This window comes from Lepidochelys olivacea, assembly GCF_965140295.1.
Source record: "Lepidochelys olivacea isolate rLepOli2 genome assembly, chromosome: 3".
Lineage (NCBI taxonomy): Eukaryota > Metazoa > Chordata > Testudines > Cheloniidae > Lepidochelys > Lepidochelys olivacea.
This window is the reverse complement of record NC_140413.1, coordinates 148346073-148363234: the sequence shown is the minus strand read 5'-3', so window position 1 is coordinate 148363234 and position 17162 is coordinate 148346073. Positions and strand designations below refer to the sequence as shown.

Here is a 17162-nt window from a genome sequence, read left to right as displayed (position 1 = left end):
GAAAAATATAGTCATTCTCAACACGAATGACTGTTTATCAGTGAGGTGACAAAATATGCCTCGCCCTTAAGTGTTTTTGCAAGAAGTCTAAAATGAAAATAGGAAAGCACTGGCAGTTAAAAAAACAACAAGGAAAATCACTTACTGTACTTGGTTCTGCAGAGGTATTCAACACAAACATCACCCTTCCTTGTCCAACTGCCAAGTGCTAAAGCATGAAATGAGCAGCTGTTTCCTTCAAGCTGGGGCTGTGTGTCTTAACTAGTCACATGCCCCTTCTGATAAATCTCACTGCTGTGCCAGGAGGTCAGAATCTGAAGATCATTATTCTCCTTATTAGAAAACCTTTTCATAACAGCAGTCTTTGCTAAAACATTTGACTGGAACGTGGGGAAATGTGCTCCAAGACTAATTTTTTTTTTAAACTTGACAAACAGTAGATAAGCGTTAAGCCAAGGCAGGGGCAGCTCAAATGGAAAGTTAAACACATCCCTGGTGGTCATTCAGTTTTGTTCCTCACCTTCCATGGTTCTGTATTTTAATTTGGCCTTAATGCCGGGAGCAGGATAATCCAAATGTTGTGTGGCACTGATCTCCCCTTCAAACAATGCTATGCCAAGCTTCCAAAGACCATGCATGTTTAAGCTGAGCACAACCCTAAAGTTGGTTTGGGAATAGTTGGATTTCGTGGGAAGCATGGTATCTTTGATGCTCAGATGTCAGGGTGAGAGATGCCTAATTAATACCTTTGATAGATTTAATATTTGTACTACGGTAGCACCAAGATAGGGACCCATTGTGCTAGGTGCTGTCAAACACATAGGGCCTGCCCCAAAGAATGTACACCCTCCTAAACAGAGAAGACAAACAAGGGCAGATGAAAGGAAGCATCATTATCCCCTTTTATAGCTGGGGAACAGAAACAGAGAAATTAATACTGAAAATTTTCAAAAGAAATTAAGGGAGGTAGGCACCCAAATCCCACTGAAATTCAATGGGACCTGTGTGCCTAATTGCCTCAGGCTCCATTGGAAACCTCAGCCTAGGGACCGGATTTGTAAAGGTACTTCAAATCCTAAAGATGCAGATAGGCACCTAAAGGGATTTTCAAAAGTGCCTAGTCCAACTTAGTGCCTATCTGCATCTTTAGGATCCGAAGTACCTTTACTGTCCTAAGTATCTGTCCTAAGTGTCTTGCCCAAGGTGACACAAAGTCTGAGGCATTGTTGGGAATACAATGCAGACTGCAAATATACTGCCTTAAACACAAAAGCATTTTCCCTAGAGAAGACAGGTTGCAAAATAAGAATTCAGGATGGAATTTAAAAAAGCATTTAAATTAATAAGCAGCATAGGTCAGTGGGGACTGGGCTCCTAAGTAACTTGGACTCTCGACAAATCCACCCTTAAACTAGCAGCCACCCAAAAGTTTTTTTCTGAAGATTTGTTTATGGGGCTAACCAGATGGGGCTTCTCTGGAGACAGATCTGGAATTTGCAGGTGATAGGGGCTCACACACCACTGGTTCCCAATTAATAATTAATAGTGAAGATAGTAAACAGTTGAAAGATGCTGGATGCATCAATAGAACCAATTCTAAATGACTGTGGGTAAGTGTAGGTGAGAAGATTGAGAGGGTGATTCTCTAGTGACAGTGCCTTTTGTGAAGATGAGAAAGACAAATAAAAATACAAACTGGTTTTTAAATTCAATTTTCATCCAAAATATGACATAGAATAATGTTTTGATAACCCAGACCCACTCTGGGACAGAGTTAGGGCTGCCTGTTTAGCCAGTAAGTGGTTTTCCAGAAGTTTGGAGTTGAAATCCAACCTTCCCCTCCCTGCTGATAGCTGTGCAACTGGAGTGCAAAGGGCAGGGAAAGGTAACTTGAAGCCTTTTTTGGTCTCCCTGCTGCTGGGTCCTGCTAGATCCCTGGCACAAGTTAATTTACATCAGCTGGCCATGTTCCCAAAGGACCATTACAGGAACCACATCCCTTTCCCCCTCAGCAATACCCATGAGTGAGGGAGTTCCCCATGTGCTGATGGGATGGGATCCTCTGAGTCAGATCGGAGTAGCCCTAAGCCCCAACATACCACAGAAATGGAGATTTAAACAGGAATCAGCCTTTGTCCAACTCTTCTCTGAAAAGAAGGGGTGAGGCAGTAGGAGGCAGGAGACCATGGTTTCAGCTTTAGGAAATAGAAAACTCAAGTGACAGTGTTATTTGGATTTCAGGATGAGACACTGTGGCAGACTGGGTTTTAATCGGTCTATTTAAATTTCATCTAGGAGAAGACTTACTGGTAAGAATGAATTATGAAAGAAATGAAAACGCCTGTCTCTTTAAAAGCAGGAACCATCAGCTAAATCAGGGACATCCTTAAAGAAGTTTAGCTTGGGCAATCTCCCAGAAAATGGGTAATGCAAAATGTTTAGACACCCCTACAGTGGAACCTCAGAGTTATGAGCACCTCGGGAATGGAGGTTGTTCATAACTCTGAACAAAACGTTATGGTTGTTATTTCAAAAGTTTACAACTAAACATTGACTTAATTCAGCTTTGAAACTTTACTATGCAGAAGACAAATGCTGCTTTCCCTTTATTTTTTTAGTAGTTTACATTTAACACAGTACTACTGTATTTGCTCTTTTTTTGTGGTGTCTGCTGCTGCCTGATTGCATACGTCTGGTTCCAAATGAGGTGTGTGGCTCACTGGTCAGTTCATAACTTTGGTGTTCATAACTGAGGTTCTACTGTAATGTATTTGTACACCCTCAAAGAGATTAGAGAAACTGTAACCTACATTGTGTAGGTAACACTGATTACAATGAGGAATGACTGGGGAAAACAGGAGCATGAGCCCAGCAGTCCCCTGAGGGAGACAGCACTTTGGCAGGTTGGGGGTGCCTTATATGATTAGTTGGGCTAATCAAATGAACTTCTAAATGTATAATCAGAGAGAGGGGGAAGGAGAAGATTGTAGAAGAGACAAAGATGTTTGGCAGCAACTCAAAGACACTCTAAGAAGAAGAAGTTGACATGAGACTGTCAGGCTGACTAAGGGGGTCATAGCCAGAGGTGAAAGTAAGCCAGTACGGCGTACCAGTAAGAAAGTGGCCGCTGGTACACAGGTGACATTAAAGCGCTGCTAAGGCAGCTCTTTAAGCACTATACCTGTGGGGCTCCTGATGAGGGGGGAGGGCAAAAGGGGCAGCTGCCCCAGGTCCTGGCTACTTAAAAGGGCCCAGGGCTCCCAGCAGCGGCTGGAGCCCCAGGCCCTTTAAATCGCCATTGGAGCCCCAGGCGGCGTGGGCCGGGCAGTACTGAAGGACTGGCTGGGAGAGCCTGGCCCAGCCCCATCCCTTCCGCCGTAGGCCCCGCCCCTTCTGGGGGCCCAGAGCCACCCCACCCCACCTTGCCCAGGACCCCAGGCGCCCTGCGTACCGGTGAGTCCTTGAAGTTACTTGCACCCCTGGTCATAGCACTGTTTCCTCTCATTCACTGTAACTAAATTTCAGGTGAGCGTTGCAAAGTTCCATATTAAATTTGTTCCACATACTATTTCTTTTGCTTTAAGATAATCTTCTTAACAAATCTTGGGCCACATTCTGGACCCTATTCTGGGCCCTTTGCACCATTCCTATAGTCCAACATGAACAGAGAGCTGCAGAACATACACTGAGAAATCTCCAGCTGGCATAATGTTGGGGGCAGTAGACTTAACCCTTGAGAGAGCAGCTGAGGATTCCAATAGCATAGTACCAATATTATGCCAGTTCATGCCTGCTCCAAGCCTTGCATTTTGTGGTATGCTGAGGGCATGTAAAGGGTAGAAGGGAGCAAGGCTGGAATGTGTAGCCTGACAGTGCTGTGCCAGGATCATTATCCATTAGTGTTTGTTAGAGCAGTCTCAGGGCTGTTCTAACTTGTAGTGGGCAGACAGTGATCCCAAGTTTCCTTCAGGATCAGGGTGGGTGGAAAATTGATAAACCCACCTATGTCAAAGACTGCTCTGGCACAGCTGTGGATCTAGAGAGAAAGAAAGAAAATGGACTTGGGAAGATTGATTTCAAGAAAGTTTAGAAATAGAGTTTCTCTTGTTGAGGCCTTGTCTATCCTTAAAATTTTTGCCAGCATAGCTTTGTCAAGAGCACAAGGGGGGGCGGGGAACACACACTTAAAGGACATAGCTATTCCAGCAAAAGCCATCATACCATCAGAGTCCCTTTGGCAGAATAGCTTATGGAGAACTGGATTAAGATATACTTGTTTAAAAACCAAACAAAAGACCCAAAAAACTTCTCTCACCCTAAGCTGCGTCTTCTCTAGGGGGGATTTGCTGGCATAGCTGTACCAGTATATCTATGACCAGCAAACACTTCCAAGGATAGACAAAGCCTTCATTAACACCCAGCTCACTTATTCTTCAGAAGTCCCTTCTGCAAATGTCAGCACGGCCAACTCACTAAAAAGCCTATTTAATGTACCACTGAGCGATCAGGATGAGACTCTCAGTACTTTGTGGAATTGTCTTTCCTTTCTTCTTTTTCTAGAGATCTTTTGTTTTTTTGTTTTGTTTTATTGTCTCTCATTTCAATTTCAGCTGAATTTGGTCCTTTTTCTTATCCTTCGTGTTTGTCTTTTTTAGCAAAGGATCAGCAAGGACACTTTTGGTTAGATTGACATTTCACATATACAATGTAATTCTGGAATAGTACACAACTTCAGTCTCTTGCATTGTCATCTTTGTTACTCTGATGTAAATCTGCTGTTCTTGGTACTGGAACACTAATGTCTAAACCTAAGCAAAGCAGAAATTCAGTGAATCTAAACTGAAGTGCACTATATGATATTTTCATTATGGCACATTTATTGACTATAAATATTATTATAATGAACACCCTCAGGCAAATTCAGGGAATTGTTTTGAGCAGTGTTAAGTTATTAATTTATTTTAATTGTATAAAAGTAATTAATCTATTTGCTATTAATGATAACCGAGCAATTAAGTGAAAAGTTCAGACTGCCCCTTTGTCCTTGGCCTACTATATTGTGCATACGATTTAACATGTTACATAAACTCACTCACTGTTCTGAAAGCATGCAATATATCAGGCACCTCTATTATAGCGTGAGTCAAGGAGAGAGGGATTTCAGCCTTAACTGTCATTATCCGTGCTTTTGTGGGGTTTGCAGATTTTTATTATAGCAAAACTGCAGTTTTTCTTGAAGAGTTTTCTTAAAAAAGCAGCAAAATGTATTTTCTAAAAATTAAATGAAGGGGAAAAAAATCTCAGATTAAATCCAAACCAAGGTGCTTCATAAGTGATGCTTTCGTTGTATCCTACCTGTATGTGGACAGATGGCCAACTGCAGAGATGAGGATTTATGCATATAGAGGAGGCAGAACTGCAAGGTGTGCAACATGCATTATCTTCCCCAGTCTCAAAGAAACCAGCAGGGAATAAATAGAAAAATGAATCCTGCCCAAGGCTGGTTTAATGTTTGCATGCCCCTTTTTCCATGATGGAGCCCCACTCTCTTTTGCAGGTGTGTCTGGGTGCAGTTGCAGGCAAGTGAAGCTCTAGCCAGCTTGGCTCCACCATGTTCATTGGACAAGTTGGGATGAAAGAGGTAGTGGAGCAGAAGGAAGCATGGAAGCACCTGACCTCCAGTGTATCCCCACTGATCTTAGGAGAACCATATATTTTGGGGATGAAATGCCTACTTGTTCCACAGGGATGGGGAGGGATAAAACCCCATCTCTGTTAAAAAGATCTGGTGGAAACTCCCATAAGAAGCTCAGGGAGTTCCATTTCCCATGCATGCTTTTCTCCTCAGGGAATGATTTGGATCTAAGTAAAGACCTGATGATTTGTTTCATTGACTTTAATGTGCAGTTCTATTCTGAAAAGTGACTCTAAAAAACATACCGTGGGCTGTTACCAACTCCATAATAAAGACAGTTAATTTACAAGTGAAAAGCAGCTTTTTTCCTAACTGCCCATCCTGCAGCACAGCTGGGGCTTTAAGGGTATGTCTACACTGCAGTTAGACACTGTGACACTCTATACCTCAGGGGAGCACCCTGTAACCCCCCATATTCATTATTTATATATAATTGTGATATTCATTTAAAGTGTGCCATTTAAGATATCATGGGAAAGGCTATGATCTGCTGAAAGCCATTGTTCTATCTAAATCTGTATATCATTAGTGCATATGAAGTTATGAGATTGTGTCATATGGTTGTCACTAAAATATGCTGTGAACTGGGGAATTGCCAAGATATTAGATCCCCAGAGACAAGAACAAGCGAGCTAACCAATGCCCAGGCGGGTGTCGAACAACTATCAAAAGCCATGGTCAAGCAAGAGAGTTACAGTTCAAAGACTCACTTGCACAAAGAGAGATTACTCAACCAGAGAAATTACTCAACCTTGTCTGGTGACTGAGCAATGCCCACCAGACGTGCCTGGACTTAGGTTCTCCAAGCACATGGAACAAGGGTATAAAACAGAACACAGTGGCCCCATGCTTCGTCTTTTCTCTTCTCCCCCACCTACGCTGAGGGCAACGAGAACGCTGGAGCTGAAGAGACTGGTCCTGAAGCTAAGCGGGAAAGCCTGTGTATGAAAAGACTGTGACCAATCTGCAATATCCAGTGGAGTGAGAAAAACTGCTTAATCTAGATGTTGCCCAGTCTATAGGTTGAGAGTTTAGACTGCGTACTTATATATTTTATTTTATTTTGGTAACCACTCTGACTTTTTGCCTATCACTTAAAATTTATCTTTTGTAATCAGTAAACTTGTTTTGCTTAGGAAAGGGTCTTGAGCAATGCAAGAGGGTATATTACTAAGGAACAAGGACGGGAGCTGTGGAGATTTGGCTGGTGCCTTTCTGGTGTGATTCATGAGTGGCTCTGGGAGCATTCATACAATCCAGCCGGGTGTGGGGCTTCACATGCAGTTGTATGGAGTGGTAACAGCTCCTAGAGGGCTTTGCTACTTGCCACCATTGTGAGAGAGACAACCCAGATTAATGATTTAAGAGGAAACAGCAGTCTCACAGTCCCAGGTTGTACCATAGGGATCCTGTTACAGACACCCATGGCGGGCCCGTGCCAACTGACAAGCTTGTGTCAGCTGACAGGCTTCCCGGGTAGACATTCAGGGCAGGTCTACACTATGGCAGAGATCGACACTCTGAGATCGATCCACTGGCAGTCGATTTAGCAGGTCTAGTAAAGACCTGCCAAATCGATTACAGATCGCTCTCCAGTTGACCCTGTACTCTACCCCCTATGAGAAGAGTAAGGTAAGTTGATGGGAGATTTTCTCCCGTTGACCCCCCGTGGTGTAGACTCTGCGGTAACTCGATCTATGGTAAGTCAACACGAGTTGCACAGCGTAGATTGACTTACCCCAATAGTGTAGACATAGCCTCAGGCTCAGTCTACAGCCTGAAATCTGTGTCCCTCCTACTTTGCAGAGTCCTAGGGCCTGCACTCCAGCCTGAGCCAGAACATCTACGCTACAATTAAACAGCCCCTTAGCCTGAGTCAGCTGGCACAGACCAATCATGGGTTTTTAAACTGTAAGTGTAGATACAACCTGGGACTCAAGCTTGTTTCTTTCCTTTCTTTGCATCATCCCCATTAATAATAATAATAATAATAAAGGTTCTGTTATTATGGTCTCACTCCCATAAGACCATAGTTAAGGAAGCAATGGAATGTTCTGTTTTAAAGGGTCTGTACCTCAGTGTGGGAGTGGTGGAAGGTCCCAAAAGTGAGGGGGCACCGGCGCCTGAACCGTGGCCTTGCTCCCGTGCACCACCCCTTCCCCCGCCCCAGTCCTCTCCCCGCCCCCCACATTGCTCATGTGTAAGGCCAGTAAAAAGTGCGGGCCATGGCCTTCTGTCCCCCCAGTTCCAGCACCCCTGCCTCAGTGTCTCATCTTTTTTCAGATCCCTTTTTGTAAGCATGCTGTGAGGAATTTGAACCAAATTTCAGCTACAATGAATGTTCATGCAGTGACCTCCCATGTGTTTGTATGTTGTTGGCTTTTTAGGAAATTTGGGAAAAACTTGATTACTCTCCCCCCTGAGTATACATTTGCTGCCATCTCCTGTCATTGTGAGATCAGAGATAATCAACCACTCACCACTCCCTCCTTCCAGTTCATTTGCATACCTGTGGAGAGTCACTAGTACCCTGGTTGTCATGGCAATGGCTGCCTTTGGTAATGGACTTCCCTCTGCCGACCATAACATTACCACAAGGAAGGGTCCAGGAGGACCTGTAATGAAAGCTGGCAGAAGTGACTGCCTGGGAAAGTTCAGTGCAAGTGACTTGCCCAGCATCCAAAAGGAACCCTGTAGCAGGGGCGCCACTTTTTACCGGCTGGCCGTAAGGGTAAGCAACAGGAGGCTAGGGAGAGGGGGCAGGGCAGCACAGGGCCCCTTACTTTCAGGGATCTTCCGGTGCTCCTGCCTCGTTGGCATTCAACTGCCTTAACTGAGAGACTGGCCTTTCTCTTCCTGCAATCTCCTGCCTCATTCATCACAAACCTTCCAACTGCTGCAACAGAGGAGGTAAATGACAGCCTCCTTTGTTTCACTGATTCCTTCCCAAAGTAGGTCCATCCTGTGCGCTAAGGGTAGATACACACACAACCCCATGGCTGTCCCATGTCAGCTGACTCACGCTCAACAGGGCTTTGGCTGCAGGGCAATAAACTTGCTGTGTAGATATTCAGGCGGGGGTGGGGGGTGGGGCGGCAGGGAATAAATAAATAAATAAATTCAGCACACCCAAATATAAAGTTAAAAAGCTGAAGTTAAGCACCAGGTATCTATAACTTAACAAAACAAGCCACAAAAATCGTGAAGAAAATGGAGAAGTTACCCTATCCTTTTGATTCATGTTGGGGTCAACTGCAAGTCATTCACTTTGTGTACTTTGCAAAATAAAGTGCCTAGAACACTGCTGATGCCATAAATAAATAATAAAAGAGCAAAACCTCTCCTTTTTCAATATTTTATGGCTTGTTTTTACTATTAAGTGATTCTCTTAGCTTTTTAGTCCTATTTGAGTGTGTAATAGCTCTGTTCTATTAATTATTCATATGAATGTTTATTAATTTGAGCACTGATTAATGTGCTCAATTCAGTACAGGTCACGGAATTATTTTGTGAATTATTGGCATTTGGTGACTGTCCTTTTGTGCACTGTGGGGGGATTAAGAACCTTTACAGAATTTAAAAAACATTCTGCATTTTGTATAGTAATTGGCCAGATTTTCAGCTGGGGTAAATCAACATACCTTCAATGGAGTTATGCCAGTTAACAGCAGCTGAGGATCTGGTCCATTATATACATCCATTTCCTAAGTTAAAACAGTCATTTGACTGTAGTCATTTGAGTATGTGGAATCCAAGTCTAAAAAGCAGCTGCTGGGCTTGCTGATCTACTTCACTGGTCCAAATAATATATATCCTTTCACTAGCAACAGAACTGAAAGAAAGAAAACTGGAAATCTTCACTAGACAGGATGTTTTAATAATATCTAAGTGTGATTAAAATGCCTACTATAAATAACCTAACAGCTCTCACATGAAGTTGTTCAGCTGAAGGGCATCTAAAGGACATGATGGAAAGTAAATCTTGAAGCCAAGGGTTATCAGTTTTATAGCAAGCTCAGTCAGACTGCAGCATCTATAAGCTACATTAGTGATGAATAGTTTAAATAAATCAACTCTGAATTCTACAAAATACTTTCAGCTTTGGGGTGCTATAGTTCTGCAAATACTTGCACCCTTTTAACTAGGATTTCTATCAAGACATGTTCCTTGTATTGATATTATTGGGAGGGGGGAACCCCATACCAATATTAAGGTTGAGAAATCAAACACTGAAAATCAAGAGATGCAGAGTTGGAGTCAACAGATCAACTAACTCTATCTCTAACTGCTTATGCATTGAAATATGTCCTCTCTTTACAATAGAAATTATTTGTCAATTAATTATACGTGGTACAGTTAGCAATTACCACAATTAAGCTTGAGTAACACTTTGCATTGCAAGATCCTGTTTTCAGTTATTTAATTTAATTGTTTGGCCTGAAATTCTCTATGTTGTTTGTCTGCCTCAGGTTGATTTTTTTGAAAATTTAAATAATTTGAAAGTTCTAATTCTCAGAAATGAAGGAATAAGTATTTTGTGTTGTCATGTTAAAAAATTTGTACAGGAGTTTTGTTCAGAAGCATTAACTTCATGCTTCGGAGCACAGAATAGAAATGTGTCAGGGAGATGAGACTGGCATTGTGGTGCCTTTTGTTGTCCGTGTGAAAATTCACACAAATTCGGTTAAGTTATAAGCCCTTTAAAAAATCTCAGTGTGCACATGCTCAGTAGAGACCAGTTTGCCAGCTAAATTCTCATCTGCACTGGGCGTGCTCCAGCACTTCACAGCTGCCATATGCTGAGCAGGCTGCATAGAAGCGCTATCCCCACAGATCAACTGAGCATGCATCAACCCAGAGCTGCAGGATTTTCCAGTGTGCATACTCACATTCATGATCTCAGAATTTACTTTCCACAGGTATTCTGCAACATTGCTAAAACAAGGACTTAAGCTGAACATTTTTGCTAATAAACATACTAGTTAGAACATTTGTGGGAAGTGAACACAAACTGGGCGTTAGAGTCAAAACGAATGTATTTCTTTTCATGCTGAGTGGTTATTTAGAATGATTATATGTTGTGGGGCTATTCTTTATTTTGGTATACTGATTTAGTGTATTTAAATAATTGTCAGAGGTACCTAGACTTATAGAGGCACCTCCTATCATTTTATAGATTGAAATAATATATTCTATTGAATACTGGCATTTTTTGGTAATATTCATAGAGCTCTCTTTTCACAAGACCCTTGAGAAATATCAATCCCATTTTTCAGAAGGGAAGTCTGAGATGCAGGGAGTTTATAACTTGCCCTAGGTCATACAGGAAAAGTGTGGCAGAGTTGGGAACAAATTTCATGGCTCTGTCTTGTGACATCACAAGACTAGACTTTCTATTTGATTTTATCTTCTTTAGTGGAGTTTCTGGGTATATCACATAATGCTGAGTACTTACATTAAGTGAAAAAGACACATACGTAGCTAATCTGAATAGATAACGTGGAAATAGTGCTTCTGTGTCTTTCATAGTCAAATGCATCCCACAGTTTTCCAAAGACAGTGTGATTAAAAGCCCATATAAATGATGCATAACATTTCTAAGAAGGGGCCTTTTATTCCCCAATCAGCCCAATGTTGCTTGTTCTGATAGAGAGATTCATAGCATATCATAAGATGATTGTGAATCACCATGTTGTTAATTATCCAGCTCAGAAAGCTTTTCCCAAAGCAAGGCTAGACTACAAGTTATTTATCAAGATTTGCATTATACACAAGCAGGTGAAAAATGTTCTGCTTGTTAATCTTTATGTAAGTGCTACCAACCACAGCATCACAACAGCACCTAACACTGAGAACTTTGATTGTACAATCTGCACAATGAGATGGGGACAGGCTGATATACCTGATCTTCCTCTACCTTGCACCAAAATACCTACAACTGATACAGACAATCCATAATAACTTAAAACAATACATTTACAATGAATTTACAAGAGAAGGAAAGAGGATTAAAAGGCTAAACTAGAAAGCTGCTGAAAGTTAGAGCTGGTCCAAAAAAAAAAAAAAAAGCTGAATGATTTTTGTCAATGATTTGAGTTTTTGAAAAGTTTTCATCTGTGCTACAGAAAACCCTCAGCTCCCTCTGCAGTCAGTCGATGAGACTAGAGAGCACTCAGCTCTTCACATGGAAGAGGCTTTCTCGGAGGCTGTCACTACAATGCTCACCATTTGTGCTTGAGAGGATAAGCAAGTCTCATCACATGTGGCATTCTACTCCATAGCCCCGCCCCCTAGGGTCTAAATTCCCTGCTTTTATGACTCTGTTGAAGTTATTCAGCATGGCTGAATCTGGACCTTCACCTCTTGCTGAGATTTCCACCTATAGCCTTTAACAGAGTAAAGATGCTATCTTGCTTTGTTATCCATATGTGAGGTATCTATTCACTCTTATACTCTGAATACTTCACACAAAATGTTTCACGATGTTCAGGATTCAGTACAGGTCATATAGCAGCTATGAAATCACACTGGGATGAAGACAGTATGGATGTTTAACCATCCATCATCAATCTCTAAAATTCATTCATCACTTGCCTTGGAGGGAGAAGGCAGAGATATTGTCATGTAACTGTGACCTGTAACTAAGGCCTAGCAGTAACTATGAAGAAGGCAAAGTATTTTTGAAAAATCCAGCACCAGTCCAAAGCTTTGCCTTCCCACACTTCTGAACCAGTCAAGAATACTTTCAAATTCAGTTGTTTGGATGTTGTTTCAAGTTCCCGCTTCCATTATTACTGAGCTACTCAACCCTTGGAAACCTCGCCCATACCTCCTTATTAAACAACTACAACATTCTGCAGAATAGTCCAGAACAGTAGAGTAACACAATACAAGATTACACTGGTACAGTACATTAGTGTGAGATTCCAAGAATGCTGGGCAAAGAGACATGCTGCACCATCAGCAAAAGCTATTTACGCTTAAAAAAGGGAAGTCACATATAGGGTGAATACAACCCATGATGAAATCTGACACAAGCCTATGCACCACTTAACTCCCATTCAGTGGCGTAGCCTCAGGGCCGTCCTTAGGATTTATGGGACCCTATGCAGTATTATTAAACTGGTGCCCCTATGCCCGCTGGCAGCCTGGGCTCACAGCCTGGGGGGGTGGGAGGAGGGATGAGGCAGCAAAGGATATGAAGACTCATGGCGGTGGAGAGTCACAGTTCCCCACAGAGAACCCCGTACCCTCTCCCTCACGCAGAAAGCATGGTGCCGGCACATTAGGCTCCGTGAATATGACCCCTGCCTAAGGAGACTGCAGTGTGCTCTGGGTATGCGGGAGCCAACCCGCTTTTACCTGCTGTCATGGGCGGCAGGTGAAGTTGCCGCTTGGGGAGTGTCAAGGTTCCTCCCCCACTCTGAACTCTAGGGTACAGATGTGGGGACCTGCATGAAAAACTTCCTAAGCTTATCTTTACCAGCTTAGGTCAAAACTTCCCCAAGGTACAAAATATTCCATCCTTTGTCCTTGGATTGGCCGCTACCACCACCAAACTAATACTGGTTACTGGGGAAGAGCTGTTTGGACACGTCTTTCCCCCCAAAATACTTCCCAAAACCTTGCACCCCACTTCCTGGACAAGGTTTGGTAAAAAGCCTCACCAATTTGCCTAGGTGACTACAGACCCAGACCCTTGGATCTTAAGAACAATGAACAATCCTCCCAACACTTGCACCCCCCCTTTCCTGGGAAATGTTGGATAAAAAGCCTCACCAATTTGCATAGGTGACCACAGACCCAAACCCTTGGATCTGAGAACAATGAAAAAGCATTCAGTTTTCTTACAAGACGACTTTTAATAAAAATAGAAGTAAATAGAAATAAAGAAATCCCCCCTGTAAAATCAGGATGGTAGATACCTTACAGGGTAATTAGATTCAAAACACAGAGAACCCCTCTAGGCAAAACCTTAAGTTACAAAAAAGATACACAGACAGAAATAGTTATTCTATTCAGCACAGTTCTTTTCTCAGCCATTTAAAGAAATCATAATCTAACACGTACCTAGCTAGATTACTTACTGAAAGTTCTAACTCCATTCCTGGTCTATCCCCGGCCAAGACAGAATACAGACAGACACACAGACCCTTTGTTTCTCTCCCTCCTCCCAGCTTTTGAAAGTATCTTGTCTCCTCATTGGTCATTTTGGTCAGGTGCCAGCGAGGTTACCTTTAGCTTCTTAACCCTTTACAGGTGAGAGGAGCTTTCCCCTGGCCAGGAGGGATTTCAAAGGGGTTTACCCTTCCCTTTATATTTATGACACGCCCCCCAAATCTCAGCTAGGGTGAAACACTGGCTGGGATTTCTTCCTGGAGCTCTAGGAAAAACAGAGTTAATAAGACACATGCATCTCTAAATATACTACCAAGTACATAAAGACTAACAATATTTTCTACATCTCAAGGACGATTTTAACCAGTTGATTCTGGGAAACTTTCACGGGAGAGTGCATCAGCCACTTTGTTAGAAGCTCCTGAGATGTGTTGGATGTCGAAATCAAAATCTTGGAGAGCTAAACTCCACCGAAGAAGTTTTTTGTTAGTTTCTTTGACGGTGCGAAGCCACTTCAGTGCAGCATGGTCGGTTTGCAGGTGGAAACGTCATCCCCAAACATATGGGTGTAGCTTTTCCAGAGCATAGACAATGGCGTAACATTCTTTTTCAGTGACTGACCAGTTGCTTTCCCTCTCAGACAGTTTTTTGCTGAGAAACACTACAGGGTGGAATTCTTGATCAGGTCCTTTCTGCATTAAAACTGCTCCCACACCACGCTCAGACGCATCTGTGGTTACTAGGAACGGTTTGTCAAAGTCTGGAGCCCTTAGTACAGGGTCAGACATGAGTGTCGCTTTAAGCTTGTTAAAGGCCTTCTGACACTTTTCAGTCCACTGAACAGCATTTGGCTGTTTCTTTTTGGTTAGGTCTGTCAGTGGGGCGGCGATTTGGCTGTAGTGCGGTACAAATCGTCTGTAATAACCGGCCAAGCCTAAGAAGGATTGAACCTGTTTCTTTGACTTTGGGACAGGCCACTTTTGGATAGCATCCACTTTGGCCTGTAGGGGGCTGATAGTTCCTTGACCCACCTGGTGTCCAAGGTAAGTCACTCTGTTTAGGCCCATTTGACACTTCTTAGCCTTAACAGTTAGTCCTGCCTCCCTTATGCGCTCAAGGACTTTTTGTAGATGTTCCAGGTGGTCTGCCCAGGAATCCGAAAATATGGCCACATCGTCATGGTAGGCGACTGCATATTCTCCTAATCCCGCGAGGAGACCATCTACAAGTCTTTGGAAAGTGGCGGGTGCATTTCGCAGCCCGAAAGGGAGTACATTAAATTCATACAGCCCTAGATGTGTGTGAAGGCTGACCTTTCCTTGGCAGATTCATCTAGCGGTACCTGCCAGTACCCCTTGGTTAAGTCCAAGGTAGAGATGAACTGGGCCCATCCCAGTTTCTCTAATAGTTCATCTGTGCGTGGAATTGGATAGTTGTCTGGGCGAGTTACAGCATTTAGCTTACGGTAGTCCACGCAAAAACGTATTTCCCCATTTGGTTTGGGAACTAGAACCACTGGAGATGCCCATGCACTGCCAGAGGGGCGGATTACCCCCATCTGTAACATATCCTGGATCTCCCGTTCTATAGCAGTTTTAGCTTGAGGAGACACCCGGTAAGGTTGGACTCTAATTGGGTGAGCATTACCTGTGTCAATGGAGTGGTATGCCCGTTCAGTCAGTCCTGGGGTGGCTGAGAACATTGGCGCGTAGCTAGTGCACAGCTCCTGGATCTGCTGTCGCTGCATACGCCCAAGGGTCATGGAGAGGTTCACCTCTTCCACACCACCAGCACATTTCCCTTCGTAGTAGACACCTTCAGGCCACTCAGCGTCGTCTCCTCCCTGGACTGTAAACTGACAAACCTTTAATTCTCTGGAATAAAAGGGCTTTAGAGAATTAATATGGTACACCTTAGGCTTTCGGTTGGAGGTGGGGAATGCTATGAGATAATTAACAGCTCCCAGGCGCTCCTGGACCGTGAATGGCCCTTCCCAAGATGCTTCCATTTTATGGGCCTGGAGCGCCTTTAAGACCATGACCTGGTCTCCTACTTTGAAGGAACGCTCTCTGGCATGTTTATCATACCAGGCTTTTTGCTCTTTTTGAGCATCCTGTAAGTTTTCTCTAGCAAGGGCTAAAGAGGTTCGGAGGGTGTTTTGTAGGTTGGTTACAAAGTCCAGAATGTTAGTTCCTGGAGAAGGTGTAAATCCCTCCCATTGCTGCTTCACCAACTGCAATGGCCCCTTAACCTCACGGCCATATACAAGTTCAAATGGGGAAAACCCTAAACTGGGATGTGGTACAGCTCTGTAGGCAAAGAGCAACTGCTGCAACACTAGGTCCCAATCATTGGAGTGCTCATTTACGAATTTACGTATCATGGCCCCCAAAGTTCCATTAAACTTCTCCACCATGCCATTTGTTTGATGGTGGTAAGGAGTGGCAACCAAGTGATTTACCCCATGAGCTTCCCAAAGATTTTTCATAGTTTCTGCCAGGAAATTAGTCCCTGCATCTGTGAGGATGTCGGAGGGCCAACCTACCCTGGCAAAAATGTCTGCTAGTGCCTGGCACACACTTTTAGCCCTGGTGTTGCTTAGAGCTGCTGCTTCCGGCCATCAGGTGGCAAAATCCATGAAAGTCAGTATGTACTGCTTTCCTCTGGCTGTCTTTTTCAGAAAAGGACCCAGAATATCCACAGCTACTCGCTGAAATGGAACTTCAATGATGGGGAGTGGCTGGAGAGGGGCTTTGACCTGGTCTTGGGGTTTTCCCACTCTTTGGCACACCTCACAAGACTGGACATAGGTAGAAACATCCTTGCCCATTCCCTCCCAGTGGAATGACCCCCCCAAACGGTCTTTGGTCCTGTTCACCCCAGAATGGCCACTAGGGTGATCATGGGCTAAGCTCAAGAGCTTGGCCCAGTATTTAGTTGGAACTACCAACTGTCTCTGAGGATGCCAGTCTTCCTGGTGTCCCCCAGAAAGAGTTTCCTTGTATAAAAGTCCTCTTCCTGGATCAATTAGAAGAGCTGAGAGGCGGTGGGTTGCTCCGTGCCGCCGTCCAAGCTCTCTGGAGGCTTTCATCTGCTTCCTGTTCGGTCTGGAACTGTTCCCTTGATGTTGGAGACATCAGTTCCTCATGGGATTGTGGACCTAGGCTTGGTCCCTCTGGAAGCAATATAGGGGATGGAGCTGTTTCTGTTGACTGTGAACTGCTCTCCGCTGGTGCACTATGTTGGGATTCAGGCTCCGGCTGAGCCTCTTGTGTAGGGTTATCGGCTGCTGCCAGTTCAGGTTCGGTGGGGCCCTCTGGTGTTGAGGTTGCAAGTACTGGATTCAGTG

General features: G+C 43.6%; 1 protein-coding gene across 3 annotated transcripts in view; it reads right to left on the bottom strand.

Annotated features, from left to right (window-relative positions):
- RASGRP3 (RAS guanyl releasing protein 3) overlaps nt 1-17162 on the bottom strand; it is a 105125-nt gene that overhangs the window by 75278 nt on the left and 12685 nt on the right. Inside the window, exon 1 of one of the 3 annotated variants that reach the window (XM_084623965.1) lies at nt 146-206. The exons of the other annotated variants lie outside the window; for them this stretch is intronic. The gene's annotated coding sequence lies outside the window, so the exon portion shown is untranslated. Of the gene's footprint in view, nt 1-145; nt 207-17162 lie in introns of those variants that run through there. 3 annotated transcript variants of the gene reach the window in all.